Source organism: Balaenoptera physalus (assembly GCF_965194825.1).
Source record: "Balaenoptera physalus genome assembly, chromosome: 3".
Lineage (NCBI taxonomy): Eukaryota > Metazoa > Chordata > Mammalia > Artiodactyla > Balaenopteridae > Balaenoptera > Balaenoptera physalus.
Genome location: NC_138890.1, coordinates 23,039,052 through 23,066,922, shown reverse-complemented (window position 1 = coordinate 23,066,922; position 27,871 = coordinate 23,039,052). Strand labels below are relative to the sequence as shown.

Genomic DNA, 27,871 nt, shown 5'->3' with positions numbered 1-27,871 from the left:
GTGGAGTGGGCAGTTCATGAGTTTAATCTTGGACCTGCTGAGTTTTAAATATCCCTGGGATGTCCTAGAGAAGAAGCCAAGCAGGCGGTGTCTGTTAGGTAGATATCTTCTGCCTCCCCATCTAGAGCCACTCTCCACCCATCTCTACGCTGATCCCTGCCTGGAGACATTAACGTGTGTGGGATGTCAAGATTCCATGTATCCCCAGCACCTGCTCCCGTGTGCTCTGCCTTCTAGTTGCGTTCAGCCCATAGGAGGTACATGAAGGAAGAAGCGTGAAGGCTGAGTATTTACTCAATACGATATACATCCTGCATCATCTCTTCCTCTTCCCCACCTCCTCCTCTTTCCACCCTGCCTCCTTCAAACCCTCCTCCTCTGCCTCCTGCTCCTCCTGCTCTTCTTCCTCCCACCTCTTCCTCTTTTTTTCTCTCTCGAATCCAGTAATCATTTCCACCTCCTCCTTTTTTAAAAAATTAATTAATTAATTTTTGGCTGCATTGGATCTTTGCTGCGCCCGGGCTTTCTCTAGTCGCGGCAAGTGGGGGCTACTCTTCGTTGCAGTGAGTGGGCTTCTCATTTCGGTGGCTTCTCTTGTTGCAGAGCACGGGCTCTAGGTGCCCGGTCTTCAGAAGTTACGGCACGCGGGCTTCAGTAGTTGTGGCCCACGGACTCAGTAGTTGTGGCTCGCAGGCTCTAGAGTGCAGGCTGAGTAGTTGTGGCGCACAGGCTCAGTTGCTTCGTGGCATGTGGGATGTTTCCGGACCAGGGCTTGAACCCCTGCACTGGCAGGTGGATTCTTAACCACTGAGTCACCAGGGAGGTCCCTAACCTCCTCCTTTAAGCCTAGGCAGTAAAAGCTCCCTGAGATGCTGGACTACTGTCCTCTGTTGTTTTCCCCAAACCCTTTGCAAATGATCTCTTGACTACAGTCTCCTTAATTACGGTACATTTGAGTGTGCCACCTTTCTCTTTCAGGGATTCTGACTTATACTGATAGGTAAGAAATGCCTGGGGGAGAGTTAAATTTGAGTCACCTGAGTAGAGGTGGTCATTGGAGCCGTGGGTAAATGTGAATATCTTGGGAGACATTGTAGAGAAGGAATGGGCCCTGAGGAACTCAAACATGTAATGGCTTTCAGAGGAGGATAATCTTGCAAAGGAATTGGAGAAGTAGCAACCAAAGTGAGGTGAAAAATCAGGGCAGTGTGTGTCATAGAAGTCAAAGGAGGCAAAGGGAAGAAAAAGAGTGTTGGTAGTCAAGATTATCAGTTGGTCCTGCAAAGTCACTGGATTTAGTGACTTATACCATCGTGAATCTGTTACATATTTTCTGTGCTCCCTCTGAACAATGATTTAAATTTTTTTACATTAACTTATCTATAATTTATCTTAGGTAAATACAGTCAAATTTGTTTTAGAACGTATTTTAAGGTAAAAATTAACTACCCTTCCTTAACCATTATTCCAACATTATTTATTTTATACTTTCTCTATTACCATTATTTCCTCCAACATTCACTGTTTCTAAAAATATAAGGAGATGTTTGAGCACTTTCTACTAGATGTTTAAGAGCTTTCTATTTGACTGTATCATAGTGGTTCAATGGTTGTCGCTTTAGCATTCATTTTAAAATTGATCCATTAGAACAAGTCTAACCTCTTAATTTTAATTTTCAGAATTCTATTATCAATAGCCCCATTTATTCTTCCAGATAAACTCTATATTTTTTTAACATCTTTATTAGAGTATAATTGCTTTACTATGGTGTGTTAGTTTCTGCTTTATAACAAAGTGAATCAGTTATACATATACATATGTCCCCACATCTCTTCCCTCTTGCATCTCCAGATAAACTTTAGAACCATCTTATCAATTAAAAAAAACTTCATAGTGATTTTTTCAAGACCGTGAGAGATAGATGGCCAACCAGAGTTCCTAAGGTTCAGTGTATGTAACTGTTGCCGCCGCTTAAGCCTGCCAAAGCAGTGGTACGACTGCTGCCCTTGTATTTGCTACCTCTAGAAACATTCTTGCCAGTAGTGGCGGCAGCGGGACTCAATTACCCTCTTTTCGCACTCCCTCTAGAAGCTCCAGATGGCGTCTTCCGTGGGCAATGTGGCCGACAGCACAGACCCAACGAAACGTATGCTTTCCTTCCAAGGGTTAGCAGAGTTGACACATCGAGCCTATCAGGTGGGAGATTTTGAGGCAGCTGAGAGACACTGCATGCAGCTCTGGAGACAAGAGCCAGACAATACTGGTGTACTTTTATTACTTTCATCTATTCACTTCCGGTGTCGAAGGCTGGACAGATCTGCCCACTTTAGTACTCTGGCAATTAAAAAGAACCCTCTTCTGGCAGAAGCCTATTCGAATTTGGGGAATGTGTACAAGGAAAGCGGGCAGTTGCAGGAAGCAATCCAGCATTACCGGCATGCATTGCGTCTCAAACCAGATTTCACTGATGGTTATATTAACCTGGCAGCCGCTTTGGTAGCAGCAGGCGACATGGAAGGGGCAGTACAAGCTTACGCCTCTGCTCTTCAGTACAATCCTGATCTGTACTGTGTTTGCAGTGACCTGGGGAACCTGCTCAAAGCCCTGGGTCGCTTGGAAGAAGCCAAGGCATGTTATCTGAAAGCAATTGAGACGCAACCGAACTTTGCAGTAGCTTGGAGTAATCTTGGCTGTGTTTTCAATGCACAAGGGGAGATTTGGCTTGCAATTCATCACTTTGAAAAGGCTGTCACCCATGACCCCAATTTTCTGGATGCTTATATCAATTTAGGAAATGTCTTCAAAGAGGCACGGATTTTTGAACGAGCTGTGGCAGCTTACCTTTGTGCCCTAAGCTTGAGTCCAAATCATGCAGTGGTACATGGCAGCCTGGCTTGTGTATACTATGAGCAAGGCCTGATAGATCTGGCAATAGACACCTACAGGCGAGCTATTGAATTGCAACCACACTTCCCAGACGCTTACTGCAACCTAGCCAACGCTCTCAAAGAGAAGGGCAGTGTTGCCGAAGCAGAAGATTGTTATAATACAGCTCTCTGGCTGTGTCCCACCCATGCAGACTCTCTGAATAACCTAGCCAATATCAAGCGAGAACAGGGAAACATTGAAGAGGCAGTTCGCTTGTATTGTAAAGCATTAGAAGTCTTCCCAGAGTTTGCTGCTGCCCATTCAAATTTAGCAAGTGTATTGCAGCAGCAGGGAAAAGTGCAGGAAGCTCTGATGCATTATAAGGAGGCTATTCGAATCAGTCCTACCTTTGCTGAGGCCTACTGTAATATGGGAAACACTCTAACGGGGATGCAGGATGTTCAGGGAGCCTTGCAGTGTTATACACGTGCCATTCAGATTGACCCTGCATTTGCGGAAGCCCACAGCAATCTGGCTTCCATTCACAAGGATTTGGGTAATATTTCAGAAGCAATTGCTTCTTATCGCACTGCTCTGAAGCTTCAACCTGATTTTCCTGACGCTTATTGTAATCTGGCTCATTGCCTGCAGACTGTCTGTGACTGGACAGACTATGATGAGCGCATGAAGAGGTTGGTCAGCGTAGTGGCTGACCAGTTAGAGAAGAACAGGTTGCCTTCCGTGCAGCCTCATCACAGCATGTTATATCCTCTTCCTCACGGCGTCAGGAAAGCTATTGCCGAGAGGCATGGGCACCTCTGCCTGGATAACATCAGTGTCCTTCATAAACCACCGTATGAACATCCAAAGGACTTGAAGCTCAGTGATGGTCGACTGCGTGTAGGATACGTGAGTTCTGACTTTGGGAACCATCCTACTTCTCATCTTATGCAGTCTATTCCAGGCATGCACAATCGTGATAAATTTGAGGTATTCTGTTATGCCCTGAGCCCAGATGATGGCACAAACTTCCGAGCGAAGGTGATGGCAGAAGCCGATCATTTCGTTGATCTTTCTCAGATTCCATGCGACGGAAAAGCAGCTGATCGCATCCATCAAGCTGGTATACACGTCCTCGTAAATCTGAATGGTTATACCAGGGGTGCTCGAAATGAACTCTTTGCGCTCAGGCCAGCTCCTATTCAGGCAATGTGGCTGGGGTACCCTGGGACTAGTGGCGCGCTTTTCATGGATTATATCATCACTGATCAGGAAACTTCACCTGCTGAAGTTGCTGAGCAGTATTCTGAGAAACTGGCTTATATGCCCCATACTTTCTTTATTGGTGATCATGCTAATATGTTCCCTCACCTGAAGGAAAAAGCAGTCATCGATTTTAAGTCCAATGGGCACATTTATGACAATCGAATTGTGCTGAATGGCATCGACCTCAAAGCATTTCTTGATAGTCTACCAGACGTGAAAATTGTCAAGATGAAATGTCCTGATGGAGGAGACAAAACAGACAGCAGTAATATAGATCTTAATATGCCTGTCATTCCTATGAATACGACTGCAGAAGCAGTTATTGAAATGATTAACAGAGGACAAATTCAGATAACAATTAATGGATTCAGTATTACCAATGGACTGGCAACTACCCAGATCAACAATAAGGCTGCCACTGGAGAGGAGGTTCCCCGTACCATTATTGTAACCACACGTTCTCAGTACGGGTTACCGGAAGATGCCATTGTGTACTGTAACTTTAATCAGTTATATAAAATTGACCCATCTACTTTGCAGATGTGGGCAAATATTCTGAAGCGTGTTCCCAATAGCGTACTGTGGCTGTTGCGTTTCCCAGCAGTAGGAGAACCTAATATTCAGCAGTACGCGCAAAATATGGGCCTTCCCCAGAACCGTATCATTTTTTCACCTGTTGCTCCTAAAGAGGAACATGTTCGGAGAGGCCAGCTGGCTGATGTCTGCTTGGACACTCCACTCTGTAATGGACACACCACAGGGATGGATGTCCTTTGGTCGGGGACACCCATGGTGACTATGCCAGGAGAGACTCTTGCTTCCCGAGTTGCAGCTTCCCAGCTCACTTGTTTAGGCTGTCTTGAGCTTATTGCTAAAAATAGACAAGAGTATGAAGACATAGCTGTGAAACTGGGAACTGATCTAGAATACCTGAAGAGAATTCGTGGCAAAGTCTGGAAGCAGAGAATATCTAGCCCTCTGTTCAACACCAAACAATACACAATGGAACTAGAGCGCCTCTATCTACAGATGTGGGAGCATTATGCAGCTGGCAACAAACCTGATCACATGATGAAGCCTGTTGAAGTCACTGAGTCGGCCTAAATAATGACTGTGTGCGCAGGAGAATTACCCCTGTACCTGAGCCTCAACCTTCTGGGGGAAAGGGAACTAGATACGTTACTTTGTACTTACCTTTGTAGCAATATCATGTTGCAGATGGGTGACAGACAGTGATAACAAATAGCACAGCCAGACTTGCTTCCTGCATGATCATGACAGGGAGAGACACAAGAGATGGGAGACTGCTGTTCCACAAGGAGTCTCCGTAGAATTTTGCGGCAGCCAGGTGTTGCCTAAGTCTGGAAGGTCTGATCTCCCTTGGTCTTCCATGGGATGGGTGGTTAGTGTGGAGGGGAGATAGAGATTGCCCAGTCTTCTGAATTAACTTTTTCTTTATATTTGGGGTATTGGAGCTATTAAAAATGTTTGGTTTCAGGTTTTATTCATGTGAAGTGTATATGATTCTTTTGAGATAAGGTTTTAAGCTAAAATATTCCTTGTTTTAGTTTCTGAACTCTACAGACAAATGGGGACTTTGCTGGTGTAGTCTTTTTATAGGTTTTATAAACCACTTGAGCCTATATCAGTCATTTTAGTGTCTGACATATTTGGAACTATCAGTGCTTTGTTGGTTTATGGCTTAAATTCTTTTTCTCGTCCGTTTCCTTCTTCCCTTCCCCCCACTTTAAATATTTTCCTGTAACTTGGGTAACAAAAAACCAAGTCTGATTCAAAACCTCCCAGAGTGTTTCTCTTAAACGCATCATCTGGTGCCAAAAGAAGATTCTTAGGAGTGATTATTAATTATGAAGGGCACAGTTGTGGTACTGTCACTGATGAATAATAATGGATTTTTGGCCTAGAGTTTTGACCTATTTCACCAGTGTTTTACCGTTGACTGCCCCTCTGTGCTGCTTCCAAAAGTGATAGTGTGTGATAAGATTTTTACTTTCACTTCTAAAGTTTGTTTTTTTTTTTAAAGTGAGTCCTGTTCTTCCTTTTTCTTTCAGCAGAAATGAAATCCCAGGTAAGTACAAGTATTCAAATATTTGATCAGTAAGTCACAGTTATCTCCAGTGCATTAAATAACTTTCATCAAAAAACATGTTATAGGTAAAAAGCTCTGGAGGACCAGCTATGTATATGATTATTATGTTTCAGACCTTCTAGAGTGTTACATATAATAACTTGTCTTCTGGACGTGGTCTTGAAGTCTATGGATTCAGCCTCAGTAGTAGCGAACTGCACTGCTACTTGGTTTGGAGTATAAATTAGACTTTAGCCCTCCTGCGGGTTGAGTTTTTGGTATTGAAAACCATAGAAATGAAATTATTGTATTTCAACAAAGGATTGAGGGCTTGAGGCTTAAACAAGCCAACATATGAATATATGTTTTTGTCTTGCTGTACTGCACATATGCTGTCTAGTAACAGATATTTTGTCTGCTAGTAGTGTTCTAGATTCTGTCTTTCCAAAGTGCTGAGGCAGTGCATCTATTCTGTAGTTGCAGCTGATGCCTGAATGTATCCTAGCTGACAAATTATTGATTAATAAGAACTTGAATTTCGGAAAGATTTGTACTGTTAACCAAAATCTGAGCAAGGAGTCTCAAATGTAATTCTTAGCCAGAATTACATGTTAATGAACGATTTAACAGTGTAAATCAAGGAACAACAGTGTAGGGATTTCTTTTAATTTATTTTTTACCTGCTTGAAAGAATCAGTTAAAGGTTGCCAGCTTGGTTGCAGATGAACGGACGTTTGAAGTTCACCAAACTACTTAATGTGGAGAATAGACTTCCAGCGCCCTCAAGGCTGTGACCTTGCAGCCATTTTACATAGCACAGCATCTCCCTAGAGGGATGAACCTTTCCCTGCCCGAAAATAGCCGCTCTGGTTGAAGCTTTGCTTATTGTAACAGGCTTTTGTTTCCAGGTAACATGTCTGTGGAAGGCTTAATTCTGAATAGAGATATAGATATTACTGGAAACTAATTGTTTTTTCTATTATACTCTGCTTTATCAAAAAAGTAAAACATTTACATTGTGCTACAGAAATTCAGATGTTATCTTGCAATCTTTAAACAATAAATGAATGATTTGCCCTTAAAAACAAAAAACAAAAAACTTCATTGTGATTTTGTTTGGGATTATTTTAATCCTGTAAATTAAATTGGGAAGAAGTTAAATCTTTATTATATTGCCTTTTAGCCAGAAACTTGATAGATAGATAGATAAATCCATTTATCTTCAAATCTCATTTTTAACTCTAATAAAAGTGTAACCATTTTCTTCAAATAATATGTTAATATATTTTGTGAAGGTCGTTTCCAAACATTTTATATTTACATTCTTCTTTCTGATGTTTCTTAGATATTCTTTGCTACTCTTTCTCTGACTTTTTTTGGTATAATAGTAATATATGTTTCTGGTAGAAAAAAATGAGAAGAAATCAAGAAAAAAAACCCTAAATATAATTCTAATAGTCAAACCCAGATTCCAGTACAGTTAACTTTTTGGTGTACTCACTCAACGCTTTTTATATTCTTATGTATGTGTATTTTTATATTTCTTATGTAAATGAGGTATCATACTGTTCTGTAACTTCTTTCATCTACTATACAAGGAACATCTCATGTCAGTGTATGCACTTCATTGCTGGATGCTATTCTGTTATACAGATGTACCTTAATTTATTTAACCAGACCTTTACTGGGGACCGTTGTTGTTGTTTCTAACTTTCCAGCATGAAATCATTCTGTGATAAAGCTCTTTTTACCTCCTCAATTCCAAAGAGCCTTGACATTTTATTAAGTATCGGATATATACAAAAGAATATTTATAAAATAAATGTTTAAGGATAAGAAAAGTAACAATGACATGATCACTTGTGCACCTACTGTCCCATTTAAGACATAGAACATTTAAGCCCCTATGTGTCCCTCTCCAATCCCATCCTTCCTAATCATTCTATATATATATATATATATATATATATATATATATATGTGTGTGTATGTGTGTATGTATATATACCTATATATGTATGTATATATGATTTTTGCATGCTTTTGAACTTCATATAATTGGAATTTACCATATGGGTCTTTCTGGAACATACTTTTTCCACTTAATAACATGTTCCTGAGATGCATCCATGTTGTTGCAAATAACTACAGTTTATTCATGTTTATTTCTGTATAGTATTCAATTATATGAATATACCAGAATTTTACTCCATTCTACTCTTGGTGAATATCTTGGTTGTTTCTAGTTTTTGCTCTTACAGATATGCTACTATGAACATCTTGTACCTACCTCCCACTACATGTGTACAAGAGTTTCTCTAGGCCAAACATCAGAGAGTAGAATTGCTGAGTCAAAAGGCATGCATACTTCAACCTAATAGATAATGCAAATTATCTTCCAAAATGGTTGAAATAAATTGACTCTCCCACAAACACTGTATAAGAATTCAGTGGTTCCACATCTCTAATTCTTCGTATTCCACATTGAAAAATTTCTGTCAAGCTGATGAGATTGAAATAATATGCCACTGTGGTTTTAATTTGCATTTCCCTGATTACAAATGAAGTTGAACATATTTTCATATGTTATTTTACCATTTGTGTTCTCTCTTCAGTGATATGCCCAGTCAAATCTTTTTCCCCTTTAAAATAAATTAGGTTGTAGTTTTCTGAATGGCTTATAGTTTTTATATGGTCTGGATACTAACCCTTTGTCATATGGGTATAGCAAATACCCTCTCCCAGTGTGTGACTCACCTTTTCACTTCTGTTATGGTATATCTTGATGAACAGAAGTTCTTCATTTTAATGTAGTTGACTTTAATAGTAATTTACTTTACTCTCTATGCTTTTCTGTCTCGCTTCAGAGATTCTTCTCATCCGTTAATTGAAAAGGGCATTTTCTTTTATTACTTTCAAAAAGTTTAAAAACTCTACCTAATTTTGAGTCTTTTAGACACCTAGAATTGATTTTTGGCATGTGGTGTGAGGTAGGGGTTCAGATCCCTTTTTTTCTATATGAATAACCAGTTGTCTCAGCATCAGTTGTTTAAAGCTCATACTTTCTCAACTGATTTTCAGTGTCCGTTCTGATACACTTGAGAATCAACTTGCCAAATTCCACTATCCATTCCTCAATGCCCACCAGTCAAAATAAACACTTTGTTGGGATTTTAAATGTAATAAAAGAAATCTATACATCAATTGGAAAAGCAATGACAACTTTATAATATTGAATCTTCCTACCCATAAACATAGTATCACTTTCCATTTATTTAAGTTTCCTTTGATTTCTCTCAGTCATTTTATGATTTTCTGTATACAGGTCTTACTCATATTTTGTTAAATCTCTTCCTAGGTAATTAATATTTTTGATACTACTGTAAATGGCATCTGTCTTTTTATTACACGTTCTAAGTTTTTGTTGCTGGTATATAGAAATGCATTTTTAAAATATTGACCTTATAAGTATCAATTTTACTAAAAAAAAATCTTAATTCTATTTTTATGTATAGGAAAATTTTTAAAGTGGGGTGAAGGGAAGAAGGAAACCGACAAGAAAAGGAATTTAAGCCATAAACCAACAAAGCACTGATAGTTCCAAACATGTCAGACACTAAAATGACTGATATAGGCTCAAGTGGTTTATAAAACCTATAAAAAGACTACACCAGCAACGTCGCCATCTTTAATATGTATTTTTATGTGTATGTAAAAATCTTATCTCCTGCAGATGACTCCCTAGTTTCTGCCCTCTAATCATTATAAATTGTATATAAATTTTATACTATCTGATATTTCCAACACCTGATTGACTTTTTGTGGGTGATGTGAGTTGCTTGTTATTTTGTTGGGTCTCGCCCATGATGCTTTTCTTTTTTCATTGTGAATTCATATTTCTATGGGAATTCTTTGAAGCCTAGATAGAAGGGAGTTCATTTAAAAAGGATTTGCATGTGTTTCTGCCAGATGCTCATGGGTACTACTGAAGGAGGGCCACTTTAAACTAAATTCTCAGCTTGAAGGTTTTCCAGACCACCCAGGTAGTGCAACTCTGGCAACAAAACTCACACGTGAGGGCTAGCTTTACTTAGAAACTTTCAGGAAAGATTTTTCTTCTCCTTTACCAGCGCCAAATTTTAACGTAAGCAAATGTCCTTGTTGTCTGCAACGGGGGCAATTTTATTTCTAGTATACCCTTTCGAGCTTTATGTAGGATTGTCTTTTATGCTGCCCTCTTTGGGCTGGACCTAGGCTTTGTCAACTATCATCCATATTTCACAAGGCTGTGAACACTGGATCTCAAGATCCCCTGATTTGTCAAAAGTCCTCAGTGCAAAGGCCATTAGCAGTGCCTGGATCATCTCACTTGGGCCTTGCTTTGAATTCCTTTTGGCCTTACTTTATTAGCAGGTCACTGATGCATTTAAAAATATATATATTTCTATATTTTATTCATTGTTTTTAGTTATTCTCAATGGGAAGTTTGTGAAGGGCATGTAGTTTGCTAAGCACTCCCCACCTCACTTCAGCTACACCTTCTCATATCCTAGATCTTTCATTTCCAATATCTATTTCACCTCCTAAATCTCAATTTCAAATATCTTCTCTCTATGGCCATCATCTCCTATCTTTGCGTGCCTCTAATTTACCAGTCCCACCTTAACAATTCTCCAGCCCTATTAGGACTCCCAATTCAATCACCCCCAAATATTCACTGGCCATTTACTCAGGTTCTTCCTCATCCACATTAGAGTCTACGCTAGGTCTCTGTGTTGCAAAATACAATAAAAATAGTGCCTTCTGTAGTTGTGCCATGCTATGGTACTGACTTTGTGTTTCATCATCATAATCACTCCTTTATACACATCCTCCATGTCTTTTTTTTCCTTTGTCCTTCTCTCATCTGATCTGGCACAGTTATTGAGTAAACCCGCATTTATCTGCCTACTCTGTACCTAGTTCTGGAGGAAAAGAAGCAACTAGGCTAACTGGTTCCCTTCTAAATTTATGTGGCTTCAGGCTGTAGAGAAATCCTTCTGTATTTCTCTAGTCAGTTCTCTCCACCACCTTTCAAAGCAGCTTCTCTCTGCAAATCCCCAGCCTTCCCTGACCCCAGCCCCCTTTCTCAGTTGATGGCTTCCCTTATTCCATGGAGACATCCTCATCCACTCACCACCAAACTCCCTGCATTTTTAATAGATGCTCATCTTTTCCTCTTGTGACTTCAGATGAACTCTCCATGTTCACGTCTAGGGCCATCCTTTCCACTTGTGCACAGGATCCCACCCCCTTTCTCTCCCCTCCACCCCTCACTATCAGTGGTTCTCTGTCATTCTGACTCTCCTCCTGCTCTGAGAATGAACACATCCTGTCAGATTTTTTTTTTCTTAACATAAGAGACAATTTCTTCTAGGAAGATGAAGTTGATGTACTTTCCCATATTCCTCCAGCTAAGTGAAACTAAAACCCTTGGACATTACATATAAAAGAAACATAAGAAGGCTGAAAGGTAGAGAGAGGAAGGCAGATCAGCTAGGGACTTTGAGACCTGAGGAATGACACATGGTTAGTTCCTACCTTGTTTGTTTGTTTACCTCATATATCCCAGACTTGGAGCTGAAGAAGCTAGCAACCTGCAAACGCCAACAGGCACAGACCAAAAAAAAAAAAAACAACCTTCAACCAAAGCCTGGTCTGCTTAGCCAGAGAACCAGGAATAGGTCAGCCTAGTGAAATAGAAAACTTTTAGAATTATCTAAGCAGCTCTACTCCAGCCAAAAACCACAGAAAAAACAAACAAACAAACAAAAAAAAACTGTGGCCCCACTCCCACCCATGCCAGCCAAGTCCTAGAGGGGAGACTAGACTTCAGCCTTCCACTAGGCTATACCAAGGCACCCCAACACACCTGCCAAGGTGGCGGCAGAGAAGGATACATAGGGAGCTGGGATTTTCATCCCCACCAGGCATGAATGATACACACTCTCCTCCCTCCCCTCTCCACAGTACCAGTGGAGACCACACGGGGAGCCTGGACTTCCACCCCCACTGGCAGTAACAAGGCCTCTCTCCCCATCCCAGATGGGGAACTGCCAGAGAAGGCCTAGGGGAGCTTCAGGGCTTTTGCCACCACCCGGCGGTAACGAGGCACTTCTGCCCCTCCTATCCAGGAAGGCATCCGTGAAGGCCTCGTGAGCAGCTGGCACTCCCACACCTGCCCAGCAGTAATGAGGAGCTCACAGCTGTAAGAGAGCGTACACTTTGCCTTCTAGGTCACTGTGTAACCCCAGTTCCTGGAATGACAGGGGCTAGTTGCATGATCTCGCTCAAATCACTCATCCCTTCGGTGTCGCAATTTGTTCCTGTGTAAAATGAGAATGAAAATAATAGCATCTACCTGTAGGTTGCTGTGAGGATTAAATGAGTCCATACATATAAAGCTCCTAGAATAGAAAGTGTTAGCCATTGCTGCTGCTGCTGGCATTGTCATTATTCATTCCTTACTGATTTATGTGCCTCTTAAAATATAGCTTTAGCCGTATCCCAGGAGTTTTGATTGTAGTGTTTTCATTATTTTTATTTTCTAAATATTCTATGATTGCAATCATATTTCCCCTTTTGTGCCCAAGAGATATAGAGAAGGGTATTCTTGAATTTCCAAGTGGGTGGGAAATGTTTGTTTAAATGTTCCTAATTTATAGTTTTATTGCTCTGTGGTCAGAGAATGTCTGTGCACTTTGTGCTTTAGGAGATTTGTTGATGTTTTCTTTATAGTCTAGTACATGATCTATATTAAAAAATAAGTTCTTCAATTAAAATAGTTTTTCCCCTTTTCCTCATTGTGAAGGATACATCTTATCCCTAGCATAAAAGCTGGAAACATACTTTCCAACACACCAAACTAGACATTTAAATGAAATAAAAGCTTCAATCATGTTGAGTTAACATGCTTTATTCCCATTCAATTTGCAGTAAGCACAGATTGCAAAGGTCCCCAGAGGGAGAGAAATGGGAGCAGGCATACTCAGACCTCAGGTGTGATTTGTTAGTTGTTCTTCTGCTGCCTCTTTTTTCCCTCTAATTTTTTCTTGTAAAGAAGGCATTTAATTCTAGTTGTAGCAGATTGTCATTTCCATAAGTGGCCACAGCAATATTTCTGACCCCACACGCTGTTCCAGGACCTTGCCACTTCCCGTCAAGAGGTGAAGTCTATTCCCTTCCCCTTGAACTGGGGTAGAACTTTATGACTGCCCCAACAAAAAGAGGATGGGGTGGATGTCATGTTGCATGCCTTCCCAGCTGGGCCATAAATGGCAATAGAGCCTCTGCCTGACTGTCTCGTGATGCCCACTCTTGGAAGCCAGTCACCATGTTGTGAGGAAGCTCAGGCTACATAGAGAGGCTGCTTGTAGGTGTTGAGGTCCCAGCGAGAGCCACCATCAGTCAGCAGACATGTCAGTGAGCGAGTGACTGAGTCTTCAGGGGATCTTAGCCCCAAGTCATCTCCACAGCCCCTGTCTGAATTGTGACCCACAGACCCAATAAGCATTATAAACAGTTGTTTTACCTCATTGATTTGTAGGGTAATTTGGTCCTCAGCTATAGTAACCATATCTCTAAGGATACAGTGACCCCAGCTAATCAGAAAATTCCAACTAGAAGGTGGGTGTTATAATGAGAAAAACATGAGACTACGACCTGGGAGACCTAGGTCATAGGCTGGATTAACTCATAATTGACCTTAGGACCTTGAACATATCATGTAACCTTTCTGAGTCCTAACATTTGAACCTTTTAGGCCCCTTCAAGTTCTACCATTAATTAAGGCCTTGACAGAGAACAATATGAAAAGGTTTCATATTGGAAATACTCGATCTCTTGAGTGACTGCATATCTATATGTAATCAATGACATTCTTGGTTTTACAGTTAACTCTCACAGGGAAATCTTATTTCCCTCATTTCCAAACTATTGGAAAATGTTTCCAAAGTATTGACAGCAGAGAATAGGGTCATTTTTTATCAACCCAATTTTAGCATAAAATAAATTAGAAAGCTGGCTGGGCCTTTGCTGCAAAACGTGGGCTCCCCAGTCTCAGTTCATGGTAATATAGTAACCACTGCTTAGATTCTCGACTTTTATATTGTTCAGTCATCTTTGCCTGCTATTTTGGGTGTTCTTTGTTAGTTACCCGGTGACTTGCTGCCAGAATATGCTTACAGAGATTTTACTGTCTCTCTCTAGATTCAGCAGTTTGAGAACGTTAACTGTGCCTTGCAAAGCTAAATCTGTTATGGGATATATAAGGCTGGTCTCTCATCAGTTGTAATTCTCTGGTAGTTGCATTGTTAAGAGGAGTCATCTATTATTCCACATACTACATTCCAGAAGAAGCTAAAGCAAGTGTTTAATGCATGCTTTCCAGGGCACAATACTGCACAGTCCCTAGAGTGTGATGACTTGGGACAGCTGCCCCAAGTCAATAATCAGGGGACCCAGCCATGCTGGCAGCTTGTCAGTGACTCAAGGAGCACCAGCTGGGGCCCTGTAACATGCTTGTACCACACTCACAGAGAAACAGTCTTTTTTTTTTTTTTAAATAAATTTATTTATTTATTATTTATTTTTGGCTGTGTGGGGTGTTCGTTGCTACGCCTGAGCTTTCTCTAGCTATGGAGAGCAGGGGCTACTCTTTGTTGTGGTGCATGGGCTTCTCATTGTGGTGGTTTCTCTTGTTGTGAAGCCCAGGCTTTAGCCATGCGGGCTTCAGTAGTTGTGGCACGTGGGCTCAGTAGTTGTGGCACACGGGCTTAGTTGCTCTGCGGCATGTGGGATCTTCCCAGACTAGCGCTCAAACCCATGTCCCCTGCATTGGTAGGCGGATTCTTAACAACTGCGCCACCAGGGAAGTCCTGAAAAACACTCTTAACTTGCCTCCCTTTCCTGGAGTCACCAGAATCACCGCCTATTCCCTTTGTACCCCAGCGTTCCCACCACAGAACAAGGTTAGTAGGTTACCTTCTGATATGAATTGTATCTTCCCTGTGAAGCAGTTGTTTCCTACGTCTGTTTAGGACACTTGCATTTTGATATTTTAATGATGTGATATCATTAAATATTACATAAATAGATAAAATATGAAGACAAAGAAAGGAGTTGTTTCTACTGAACAAGTCAAAAGCTTCATAAAGTGTGAGCGATATAGCTGCAAAAGATTGTGAGAAAAAGTGTAGAAGATTTCTGCACTCAGAACGCTTCCCCTTTATCTATAAGTTTTCATTCTCCTTTAAAGACACCTAAATCTCAGTTAATGTTATGGATGTTCTTTATTCAAGAGTGATGCCCTGTGCTCAAAAGCCTTGCTCCTATGTCAAAAGATTGGTCAACTTATATATGCTTGTTTTCAGTGAAACAAAATGTTTTGGAAATTTTCATGTTTTGACTTGTTACTTTAACCTACTTTTTAACAGAGCAACACATGCTCCTGAGGAATAAGTTGGCTTGAACTGTACATAAATTCAGCTCATCTCTACTTTCTGTTTCATCACAACAAATAAAGAACTGTGCAGACTGCCCTTTCCTGCTGCCAAACTACAAACTGCCACTTTGTGATTTTGTTTTCACATCAAGGATACTCTTCAGCTTTAGCCAGATCCCCCCAAGCCATTTCCCCCTCACTTTCCAGATTAATTCGAGAGGAATGTGATCTATTCCAGCCCCCACAAACCTCACTGGGATGGTTCTAAGTTCATGTACACAGGGAATCCTCTGCTATTTACCCAAATCTCAAAAGCTCCCCTACCCCTTGCCCCAGACAATTCCCTAGTACAGCACCTGGTTCCTTCTCTTCTTTGCTTCAACCAGTGTTTATTGGGCACCTATCACATGTCAGGCTCAGCGCCAGGTACTAGGTGTGCTGCAGTGAATAAAATGTGTTTACTTTATATTGTCAACAACAGACATGTAGTATGCGCAGAAGAGCAGTAGCTACGTCTTTTTGTCTTTTTCTTTTAGTTGATAAATTGGTAAACTAATGAAGGAGAATTTCCGTAGCACTTTTGACTTGGGAAATTGTTAGTGTATGTCATTACGTATGCATTTAGATATGGTATGTATTTATTTGCATTTCTGTGGAAATTAAAAGGGCATGTAATACTTTAGTTTAACCCAGGGGCTAACAAACTTTTTCTGTAAGGGGGTCAGAGAGTAGATATTTTTGGTTTTGTGTCACAGGGTGTCTTTCACAACTACTAAAGTAAGTAAGCTGTGACAGCATAAAAAGTCATAGATAATACATACATGAATGGGAGTGGCTGGGTTCCAATACATTTTTATTTATAAAAACAGGCAGTAGCCCTAGTTTGCTGACCCCTGGAATCTATTAAAATACCTTACTGCTTCTCCTACTAGCAATTAAACTTGCTTAAGCCTCTTCCCTTTAAAAAAAAGAAAAAAAATCCAAGTCCCACATCACTGCAAGAAGTTGTCTTGGACACACCATCTCTACCTCCCCACCTCTCATTCACCTCCAGTGCTAGACAGTCTGACCTCTGTGCTCACCGCCCACCGAAATTGCTCTTATCAAGGTCGCCAACAATCTCTGTGCTGCTAAATGCCTAAGAGTCTCCAGTCCTCTCTTTCTTACTCACTCTCTCCACAGCTTAGAACACAGCCGGCCACTCCCTCCTCCTGGAAACACTGTCCGCTCTTAGCTTCTGAAACCTCACAGGATTCGTTTTCCTTGTACAATAGTAGCCACTCTTTCTGCCATCAAAGGCTCCTTTTCCTCTTGACAAACTCTAAATGGCAGAGTTGCTCAGGCCTCCATGCTGGGTTCTGTTGTTTCTCCTTTGGGGACCTCATCCACTCTTTAGCTTCAAATGATGTACTGAAAACTCCCACAGTTATTTCTGCAGCCCAGATCTTTCCCGCGTTCCTGCCTCACATATCCAATGGCCCTCTTGACATTTCAAATCTCTCAGGTGTCTTAAACATAAAGTGTTGAATAAATAAATGAGTTTCCCTGGTCGCCCAAGCAGAGCCCAGAGGCTAATCGCTAACCCCTCCCTTTTGCTCACCTTAAGCATTCCCCAAATGTAAGCCTTCTCTTTCCTACCCATCTCCTGAATCTTTCCCTGGCTCTCTATACCAAATTCCCAGACTACTACAGTTGCGTCTGGTGCTGAAATATTGAAATACTTCCATACTGGTTGCAAAGAGCTGCTAGTCTACGCCCCAGTTGTGTTGGCCTCACCTCTGGGTTCCACCTGTCTATCCAGCCTGCCTGGCCCAGCAGAGAGACGTCTGCAGACCCTGCTCAGTACTGAAGCTACCATCCATCCTGATGAGTTAGTGCTCATGCCAAACTGATTGTTAAATAGTTTAATATTACCTCTACCTAATAGCACTGTTTCTAAAATATTCTGGCACTAGGAAATTCTTTCTCACCCAGTTCACTGGAAAAGCCATCCAGCTGATCTCCCTACCTCTTCCTTCTGCCTTGTTCATCTCCAGACTCTGCATAGCAGCCAGAATGATTTGTCTAAAATACAAGTTAATTGCATCTCTCCTCCACTTAAAACCTTTAAACATGGATAACCATCAAGATAAAACCCCAACTCCCAGACCTAAATAGACATCTCTCCAAAGAAGACATGCAGATGGCCAAGAGGCACGTGAAAAGCTGTTCTACATCACTTGTGATTAGAGAAATGCAAATCAAAACTACAATGAGCTATCACTTCACACCAGTCAGAAAGGGCATGTCAGAAAATCTACAAACAACAAATGCTGGAGACGGTGTGGAGAAAAGGGAACCCTCTTGCACTGTTGGTGGGAATGTAAATTGGTAGAGCCACTATGGAGAACAGTATGGAGGTTCCTTAAAAAACTAAAAATAGAATTACCATATGGCCCAGCAATCCCACTACTGGGCATATACCCAGAGAAAACCATAATTCAAAAAGACACATGCACCCCAATGTTCATTGCAGCACTAGTTACAATAGCCGGGTCATGGAAGCAACCTAAATGCCCATCGACAGACTAACGGATAAAGAAGATGTGCTACATATACACAATGGATATTACTCAGCCATAAAAAGGAATGAAACTGGGTCATTTGTAGAGACGTGGATGGACCTAGAGACTGTCATACAGAGTGAAGTATGTCAGAAAGAGGAAAGCAAAGATCGTAAATTGACGCATATATGTGGAACCTAGAAAAATGGTACAGATGAACCAGTCTGCAAAGCAAAAATAGACACAGAGGTAGAGAACAAACGTATGGACACACAGGGGGGAAAGGGGGAGGGGGTGGTCGGATGAATTGGGAGGCTGGGATTGACATATATACACTAATAGGTATAAAATAGATAACTAATAAGAACCTGCTGTATAAAAAAAAACAAAATTCAAAAAAACCCCCCACGAAACCCACTACTCACTAATCAGGTTCACCAGGCCCTTCATGATCTGACCCTTTTTCATCCTTCAAATCTCACCTCCTCAGAGATGTCTCCTCTGAGCCCATCTTAAGCAGATTCTTCCTGTTACTCTCTCCTCACACCCATTTGTTTTCTTCATTGTATTGATCCCAATTTGACATTAGTGTTGATTTTTAAAAATCTTTTTCTCCTACTAAACTATTAGCTCCCTGAGGGCAGATACCATGTCTATCTTTTGCACTGATAGGCCCCTGGCCCTCAATGTTTACGTTGATAAATCTGGCTCCCTGAATCCCTTTTAGCTTTGTTTTTCACCACTTTCTCCCTTGTAATCTATAGTTTAGCTGTATGCACTCAACAAATATTCAATAATCATTTGATCACAAACTATTCTCAGTTCCTTCAACATTCCTTGTAATGGAATACTTTGCCTGGAATACTTTGCATCATTATGTCCTTTCCCCTGAACTCCTGCTTACCTTCCAGGTATCAACACTGTCATTACACCCTCCAGGACAGAACTCTTGATACTATAGTTAGTATCTAGTGCTTTCCTCACTAGATGGTAAGCTTGTAGAAGGCAAGAACCATTTGTCATTTTTCATAGTTGCATCTAAGGCACCTTGCTCAGTACCTAGCTAATATTTAGCAGACCAATTCAGCCCTAAAGCAGGCACCCCAAGTCCTGAGAGGGAGTCAGTGAATTTACATCCATTTGGGTGGCAATATACTATTTGTAAATGGGATATCTTCCCCCGAAGGTAAGGGTTTTTGCTTTCATGGGAAACATGGGAATTTTCCCATGAAAATTCATGGGAATGAATTTTCCCTTAGTGACATGCTTCTGTGACTTCCAGTGACTTCACCTGGAACTCACTGTTTGGCTTTATGGGCAGAAAGTGGTTCTTAGTGGGAAGTACAAAATATAGGTTACTAAAAAGATCTTTAGTGAGACTGGGTTTTGTAATGTCTTAGAGGACATAACAAGATAGCAGTTTCCCTTCTTTGAAATATTTTTTTTTATATGTTCATCCTGAATTCAGTTAAAAAAACAATCTCTTTCCTCTGCTTGTTAATGGTGGTTTTCTGGTTTCATTCTTCTGGGCACATAAATATGTTATAATATAAACAAGCCAATGGTGTAATGAATTATTGCAGTCTTATTGTGTGTATGTTTTTACTACAAATCTTGGGGGAAAAAGCTATTCACGCTCTGCATTTTTAAATCATGCTAATGTGATTAGTCACTATGATCCTACTTGCTCTTCATGATGGAGGCAAGACGTCTAAGCATCCAATGTACTTGTGAGGGGCCTGATTAGTGCTTGAGACCCAATCAAGAGGCTGCTGATGAAGCTCACATAACACATTAAAAAGTTACTTAGGACAGAGGAGTTGATCGTTGCTTATATAAGATTGTATAACAAGTAAAATAAGTGTAAATTGTCCTAATGTACATTTTTATTCTTCCATGAGAATTTCAACTGCTACCATAACCTCTGAATATATTTTGCCAGGATATGTCCAGACCACTGTTTTTGTAACCAAAGTGTGAAAGTGACAGAGTAAGCTGCTATTATTGTTCAATAGGAAAATTCACACATCCACTAAACATCACTAAACAGGTGTTTTCAAAGCCCAGACTTCAAAATAGTTCACCCATTCTAGCATTTTGATGTTGTAATCAAGCAAAATGAAAAACAGAAGAGACACATTTTGGTTGATTATTATCCTGCCAAATCAGATTGTTCCTGTTATTGTCTTACACAAACACCAAGCTCAGAGGGAGAAGTGGGGAGCAGGGAGAAAAATATGGATGTGTGTGAGAAGAGAGAAAAGATGGTTTTAGAATCTTAAATGAGTCCAATAAATTGAAGACTTGCTTAACAATCTCAGAAACAAAAGTCAGTAGAAAAAGGAGGAGTGTAACACTTTACATTCAGTTTTTTAAAAGACTTTTTTTAGGAGTAGAACCCTCTTTTCAGAAGGAATCTTATGAAGAATCACAAATATATAAAACAGATAGGAAGAATATTTTTAGTAAACATTGTATTAGTTCAGATTTATCATATTTATTCAAATTCAATGTAAAAACAAGCCTGTTGTGATGAATGCCAAAAATTAAAATTAGGGGATTAATGACAATTATCTTACGTGAGCTTCAGCAACCAATTGATTTCTGTGATTTCTTACTTCTTGCATATTATCAAGATTTTTCTTGATTACAATGATAAACTGTTGGAAATGGTAAAAAATAGAGTTTTTAAACAAGTTGCCTTGTGATCTAAGGGTACCATTCCATTTCTAAGTAACAAGGGGGAGCTTCATTTGTTCTGAGGGCTGTACCAAGAGAGTTAACCTGGTGAGGCCAGTAAGCATGTTGTTGGCCTCTCCTGTAGTAACATTTTGTATGTGACACCCTTGAATATGCCTTTTTAAAAAAATATATAGTTTTGTAGTAGTTAAAAATTAAGTAAAATTTGATAATGGCCATTCTGACTGGTGTGAGGTGATACCTCATTGCAGTTTTGATTTGCATTTCTCTGATGATTAGTGATGTTGAGCATCCTTTCATGTGTTTATTGGCAATCTGTATATCTTCTTGGAGAAATGTCTATTTAGGTCTTCTGCCCATATTTTGGATTGGGTTGTTTGTTCTTTTGATATTGAGCTGCATGACTTGCTTGTATATTTTGGAGATTAATCTTTTGTCAGTTGCTTCATTTGCAAATATTTTCTCCCATTCTGAGGGTTGTCTTTTTGTCTGGTTTATGGTTTCCTTTGCTGTGCAAGAGCTTTGAAGTTTCATTAGGTCCCATTTGTTTATTATTGTTTTTATTTCCATTTCTCTAGGAGGTGGGTCAAAAGGATCTTGCTGTGATTTATTTCATTGATTGTTCTGCCTATGTTTTCCTCTAAGAGTTTTATAGAGTGTCTGGCTTTACATTTTAGGTCTTTAATCCATTTTGAGTTTATTTTTGTATATGGTGTTAGGGAGTGTTCTAATTTCATACTTTTACATGTAGCTGTCCAGTTTTCCCAGCACCCCTCATTGAAGAGGCTGTCTTTTCTCTATTGTATATGCTTGCCTCCTTTATCAAAGATAAGGTGACCATATGTGTGTGGGTTTACCTCTGGGCTTGCTATCCTTTTACATTGATCTATATTTCTATTTCTGTGCCAGTACCATATTGTCTTAATTACTTATTGTCTTAATTGGAGCTTTGTAGTAGAGTCTGAAGTCAGGGCACTGATTCCGCCAGCTCCGTTTTTTTTTTTTTTTTCCTCGAGATTGCTTTGGCTATTTGGGGTCTTTTGGGTCTCAATACAAATTGTGAAACTTTTTGTTCTAGTTCTGGGAAAAATGCCAGTGGTAGTTTGATAGGGATTGCACTGAATCTGTAGATTGCTTAGGGTAGTATAGTCATCTTCACAATGTTGATTCTTCCAATCCAAGAACATGGTATATCTCTCCATCTGTTTGTATCATCCTTAATTTCTTTCTTCAGTGTCTTATAGTTTTCTATAAGGTCTTTGGTCTCCTTAGGTAGGTTTATTCCTAGGTATTTTATTCTTTTTGTTACAGTGGTAAATGGGAGTGTTTCCTTAATTTCACTTTCAGATTTTTCATCATTAGTGTATATGAATGCAAGAGATTTCTGTGCCTTAATTTTGTATCCTTCTACTTTACCAAATTCATTGATTAGCTCTAGTAGTTTTCTGGTAGCATCTTTAGGCTTCTCTGTGTATAGTATCATGTTATCTGCTAACAGTGAGAGCTTTACTTCTTTTACAATTTGGATTCCTTTTGTTTCTTTTTCCTCTCTGATTGCTGTGGCTAAAACCTCCAAAACTATGTTGAATAATAGTAGTGAGAGTGGGCAAGCTTGCCTTGTTCCTGATCTTAGAGGAAATGGTTTCAGTTTTTCACCATTGAGAACGATGTTGGCTGTGGGTTTGTCATATATGGCTTTTATTCTGTTGAGGTAGGTTGCCTCTATGCCTACTTTCTGGAGAGTTTTTATCATAAATGGGTGTTGGATTTTGTTGAAAGCTTTTTCTGCTCCTATTGAGATGATCATATGGTTTTTATCCTTCAATCTGTTAATATGGTGTATCACACGGATTGATTTGTGTATATTGAAGAATCCTTGCATTCCTGGGATAAACCCCACTTGATCATGGTGTACAATCCTTTTAATATGCTGTTGTATTCTGTTTGCTAGTATTTTGTTGAGGATTTTTGCATCTGTGTTCATCAGGGATATTGTCCTGTAGTTTTCTTTTTTTGTTAAATCTTTATCTGGGTTTGGTATCAGGGTGATGGTGGCCTCATAGAATGAGTTTGGGAGTGTTCCTCCCTCTGCTATATTTTGGAAGAGTTTGAGAAGGATAGGTGTTAAGTCTTCTCTAAATGTGTGATCGAATTCGCCTGTGAAGCCATCTGGTTCTGGGCTTTGGTTTGTTGGAAGATTTTTAATCACAGTTTCAATTTCATTACTTGTGATTGGTCTGTTCATATTTTCCATTTCTTCCTGGTTCAGTCTTGGAAGCTTATACCTTTTCTAAGAATGTGTCCATTTCTTCCAGGTTGTCCATTTTATTGGCATAGAGTTGCTTGTAGTAGTCTCTTAGGATGCTTTGTATTTCTGCGGTGTCTGTTGTAACTTCTCCTTTTTCATTTCTAATTTTATTGATTTGAGTCCTCTTTCTCTTCTTTTTGATGAGTCTGGCTAATGGTTTATCAATTTTATCTTCTCAAAGAACCAGCTTTTCGTTTTATTGATCTTTGCTATTGTTTTCTTTGACTCTATTTCATTTATTTCTGCTCTGATCTTTATGGTTTTTTTCATTCTGCTAACTTTGGATTTTGTTTGTTCTTCTTTCTCTAGTTCCTTTAGGTGTAAGGTTAGATTGTTTATTTGAGATTTTTCTTCTTTCTTGAGGTAGCCTTGTATAGCTATAAACTTCCCTCTTAGAACTGCTTTTGTAGCATCCAATAGGTTTTGGGTCGTCGTGTTTTCATTGGCATTTGTCTCTAGGTATTTTTTTATTTCCTCTTTGATTTCTTCAGTGATGTCTTGGTTATTTAATAACGTATTGTTTAGCCTCCATGTGTTTGTTTTTTTTACGTTTTTCCCCCTATAATTCATTTCTAATCTCATAGGGTTGTGGTCAGAAAAGATGCTTGATATGATTTCAATTTTCTTAAATTTAGTGAGGCTTGATTTGTGACCTAAGATGTGATCTCTCTTGGACAGTGTTCCATGCACACTTGAGAAGAAAGTGTAATCTGCTGTTTTTGGATGGAATGTCCTATAAATATCAATTAAATCTATTTGGTCTATTGTGTCTTTTAAAGCTTCTGTTTCCTTATTTATTTTCATTTTGGATGATCTGTCCATTGGTGTAAGTGAGGTGTTAAAGTCCCCCACTATTATTGTGTTACTGTCGATTTCCTCTTTTGTAGCTGTTAGCAGTTGCCTTATGTATTGAGGTGCTCCTATGTTGGGTGCATATATATTTATAATTGTTATATCTTCTTCTTGGATTGATCCCTTGATCATTATGTAGTGTCCTTCCTTGTCTCTTGTAACATTCTTTATTTTAAAGTCTATTTTATCTGATATGAGTATAGCTACTCCAGCTTTCTTTTGATTTTCATTTGCATGGAATATCTTTTTCCATCCCCTCAGTTTCAGTCTGTATGTGTCCCTAGGTCTGAAGTGGGTCTCTTGTAGACAGCATATATATGGGTCCTGTTTTGATATCCATTCAGCAAGCCTGTGTCTTTTGGTTGGAGCATTTAATCCATTCACGTTTAAGGTAATTATCGATATGTATGTTCCTATGACCATTTTCTTAATTGTTCTGGGTTTGTTTTTGTAGGTCCTTTTCTTCTCTTGTGTTTCCCACTTAGAGAAGTTCCTTTAGCATTTGTTGTAGAGCTGGTTTGGTGGTGCTGAATTCTCTTAGCTTTTGCTTGTCTGTAAAGCTTTTGATTTCTCCGTCAAATCAGAATGAGATCATTGATGGGTAGAGTAATCTTGGTTGTAGGTTCTTCCCTTTCATCACTTTAAATATGTCATGCCATTCCCTTCTGGCTTGCAGAGTTTCTGCTGAGAAATCAGCTGTTAACCTTATGGGGGTTCCCCTGTATGTTATTTGTCATTTTTCCCTTGGTGCTTTCAATAATTTTTCATCTTTAATTTTTGCCAATTTGATTACTTTGTGTCTTGGCGTGTTTCTCCTTGGGTTTATCCTGTATGGGACTCTCTGCACTTCCTGGACTTGGGTGGCTATTTCCTTTCCCATGTTAGGTAAGTTTTCGAGTATAATCTCTACAAATATTTTCTCTGGTCCTTTCTCTCTCTCTTCTCCTTCTGGGACCCCTATAATGCAAATGTTGTTGTGCTTAATATTGTCCCAGAGGTCTCTTAGGCTGTTTTCATTTCTTTTCATTCTTTTTTCTTTATTTTGTTTCGCAGCCGTGAATCCCACCATTGTGTCTTCCAGGTCAGTTATCCGTTCTTCTGCCTCAGTTATTCTGCTATTGACTCCTTCTAGTGTATTTTTCATTTCAGTTATTGTATTGTTCATCTCTGTTTGTTTGTTCTTTAATTCTTCTAGGTCTTTGTTAAACATTTTTTGCATTTTCTCGTTCTTTGCCTCCATTCTTTTTCCGAGGTCCTGGATCATCTTCACTATTCACTTCATTATTCTGAATTCTTTTTCTGGAAGGTTGCCTATCTCTGTTTCATTTAGTTGTTTTTCTGGGTTTTATCTTGTTCCTTCATCTGGTGCATAGCCGTCTGCCTTTTTATCTTGTCTATATTTCTGTGAATGTGGTTGTTGTTTCACAGGCTCCATTATTTTATTCTTCTTGCTTCCGCTGTCTGCCCTCTGGTGGATGAGGCTATCTCTATTTCATTCTTTTTAATGGCTGAGTAATATTCCATTGTATATATGTACCACAACTTCTTTATCCATTCATGTGTTTATGGACATTTGGGTTGCTTCCATGTCTTGGCTATTGTAGACAGTGCTGCAGTGAACACTGGGGTCCATGTGTCCTTTCAAATCATGTTTTTCTCTGGATATATGCGTAGGAGTGGGATCGCCAGATCATATGGTAGCTCTATTTTTAGTTTCTGAAGGAACCGCCATACTAATATTTCAACTTTAATACTATGTAATGTTGTACCTTTGTGAATTTAAGAAAAAGGTTCTGAGGAAAGAGATTAATCTTAAAAATAAGGCAGACTTAGGCCAACGTAGGTACAGGGAAGTTGTAGGGATTTGAGAAGTGGCAATGAGATTCCTTTTGATTAAGTGTAGTGGTACTAGCTGTTTTTGGACTTTCTATATGTTTTAGGTTAGATGAGAAAGTAGCAGCCTAGGAAGGCAAATGGGTCTTTATTCTTGGAATGGCAAATAAGCTTTTCCTCTCTTTGAAACTGAGAACCAGCAGGCAAAGATCATTGTTACTAGAGAGAAATGTAAGGCTTTCTAGAAACTTCCTCAAAGAGGTTCAGATGGAGAAGCCCTGGAAGGCTATTTAAATTGGGACCTACATAAGCCCAGAGAAACAGTGAGTTTAGATTACAGTGACTGAGAATAGCTAAATGTTAGTGAGGTACTTATTGGTACCTGGGATACATGTATTTCTTTAGTCTTAGCACTATATATGACTTTTATAAAAAGTATGTTTAAAATGTAGAGTGTAGGTTTTACTGTGTGGCTTTTAATTAAACAGAATGTTCCTTTCCATTTGTATTTATGTGATACAACAAAGTTTTATTTTATAGGAGAAAATAATAATTGTTCTTTGGCTAGGTTGATACGGTGCTGTAGGATGTCCTAAGCACAATGATACCACGCAGCCCCAAGGCACAGGCATCCAGCAGGCAGAACTGAAACTGCATGGTGTGTCAAATGATAGAAGGTATGGGAATAAAGTAAACAGTTAAAGGAGCATTTATTATTATATTAAGAGATATTTCCTGAGCACCTCTATTCATTTTACTCCATCCCAAAGGCCGAGGTGTTAGAATTCCTTACCATATCCAAGAAACCAAAAAGGGATGGATAAATCTAGACAAAGAGTTCCATCTGGGTCTAAAGAAACCTACCTCAAATTTTGTGAAATTCCTGTTTGGGGCTGTATGTTTTTCTTCTTCAATATAAATCATCTCCAACCCCACTGCACCTTAGAATAAAGGAGATAAGGCAGAAAGAAAAAAAATGAACCAGAAATTCCAAAGTAAAAGAAATGGTTGAACACAATTATGCAAAAGCCAGGAAGCCAAAAATTAATGTTTTCCTATAAAGGATGGAAGATGATGAGTTGGGCTATTAAATGAGTACTGAAGGATGCAGAAAGGGCCATAAGGGGGATTTACTGTTGTTGGGAGAGCTTTCGCCTAGCATTTCATGACTTTTGTGCTTTCAACTTTATAGTCAGACAATTCCACTCCTGCAGTTAAAAAAAAAAAAAAAAAGCTGGTATGTGATAAAATTAATACTACAAGGAGATGAGAGAAGAGGTGAATTAGGTTAATTTGAAGGAAAATGTTTCAGAAGAGATGAATACACATACTCAGTTATGTTTTTTGAGATGATGGCTAAAAGGCAATAAGATTTCCAAGTCCCAGAGTTGGGACCAGCAACAGTTTCAATTCAAAAGCTGGGAGTATTTGTACCAGCCACCTCTAAGCCAGAAGAAATTCTTTAAGGACTGGTACAGTGTCAAAGAAGATAAATCCAGTGCTTAGGTATGAACATTTTGTAAGATTATCCTGTGACTCTTCATGTGTTGGAATTAATAGCAGTTCCCTAAGCCAAAATTTAGTCTAGAATATGTGCCTTTCTAGCAAATAAAGTGGTTTGTAGTTGTTATACTGATTTTAAACGAGTATGGTCAGTATAAAAGTGACTGCTAAAGTGATCTGTTATAAAAGGCATCTATTCTCTGAACACTTTATTATACAAAATCAATAGGCAACTGAATTGTGTACCCAGGAGCATAGCTAGTTCTTCATATAAACCACCTACTTCAGGCACCCAGGCAACAATGGGCACCCACTTCCCTCAGGCCATCAGTCAGCATGACATTGCTAAGGTGTATTTTAAATTGATAATGTTTTGGAGAATAACAAAACAACAAATAAACAATTGTCATTTTTTTTTTTTTGATGG

The 27,871-nt window shown here is 39.4% G+C and overlaps 1 protein-coding gene and 1 pseudogene across 2 annotated transcripts in view; one reads left to right on the top strand and one right to left on the bottom strand.

Moving 5' to 3' along the window:
* LOC309657057 (uncharacterized protein) overlaps positions 1-27,871 on the bottom strand; it is a gene marked incomplete at its 5' end in the record, with an annotated part of 131,418 nt that overhangs the window by 26,367 nt on the left and 77,180 nt on the right. The window lies entirely within an intron of this gene.
* On the top strand, positions 830-6,980 carry LOC309658146 (UDP-N-acetylglucosamine--peptide N-acetylglucosaminyltransferase 110 kDa subunit pseudogene; annotated as a pseudogene). Its single transcript has one exon. The product of its transcript is annotated as a UDP-N-acetylglucosamine--peptide N-acetylglucosaminyltransferase 110 kDa subunit pseudogene (transcript).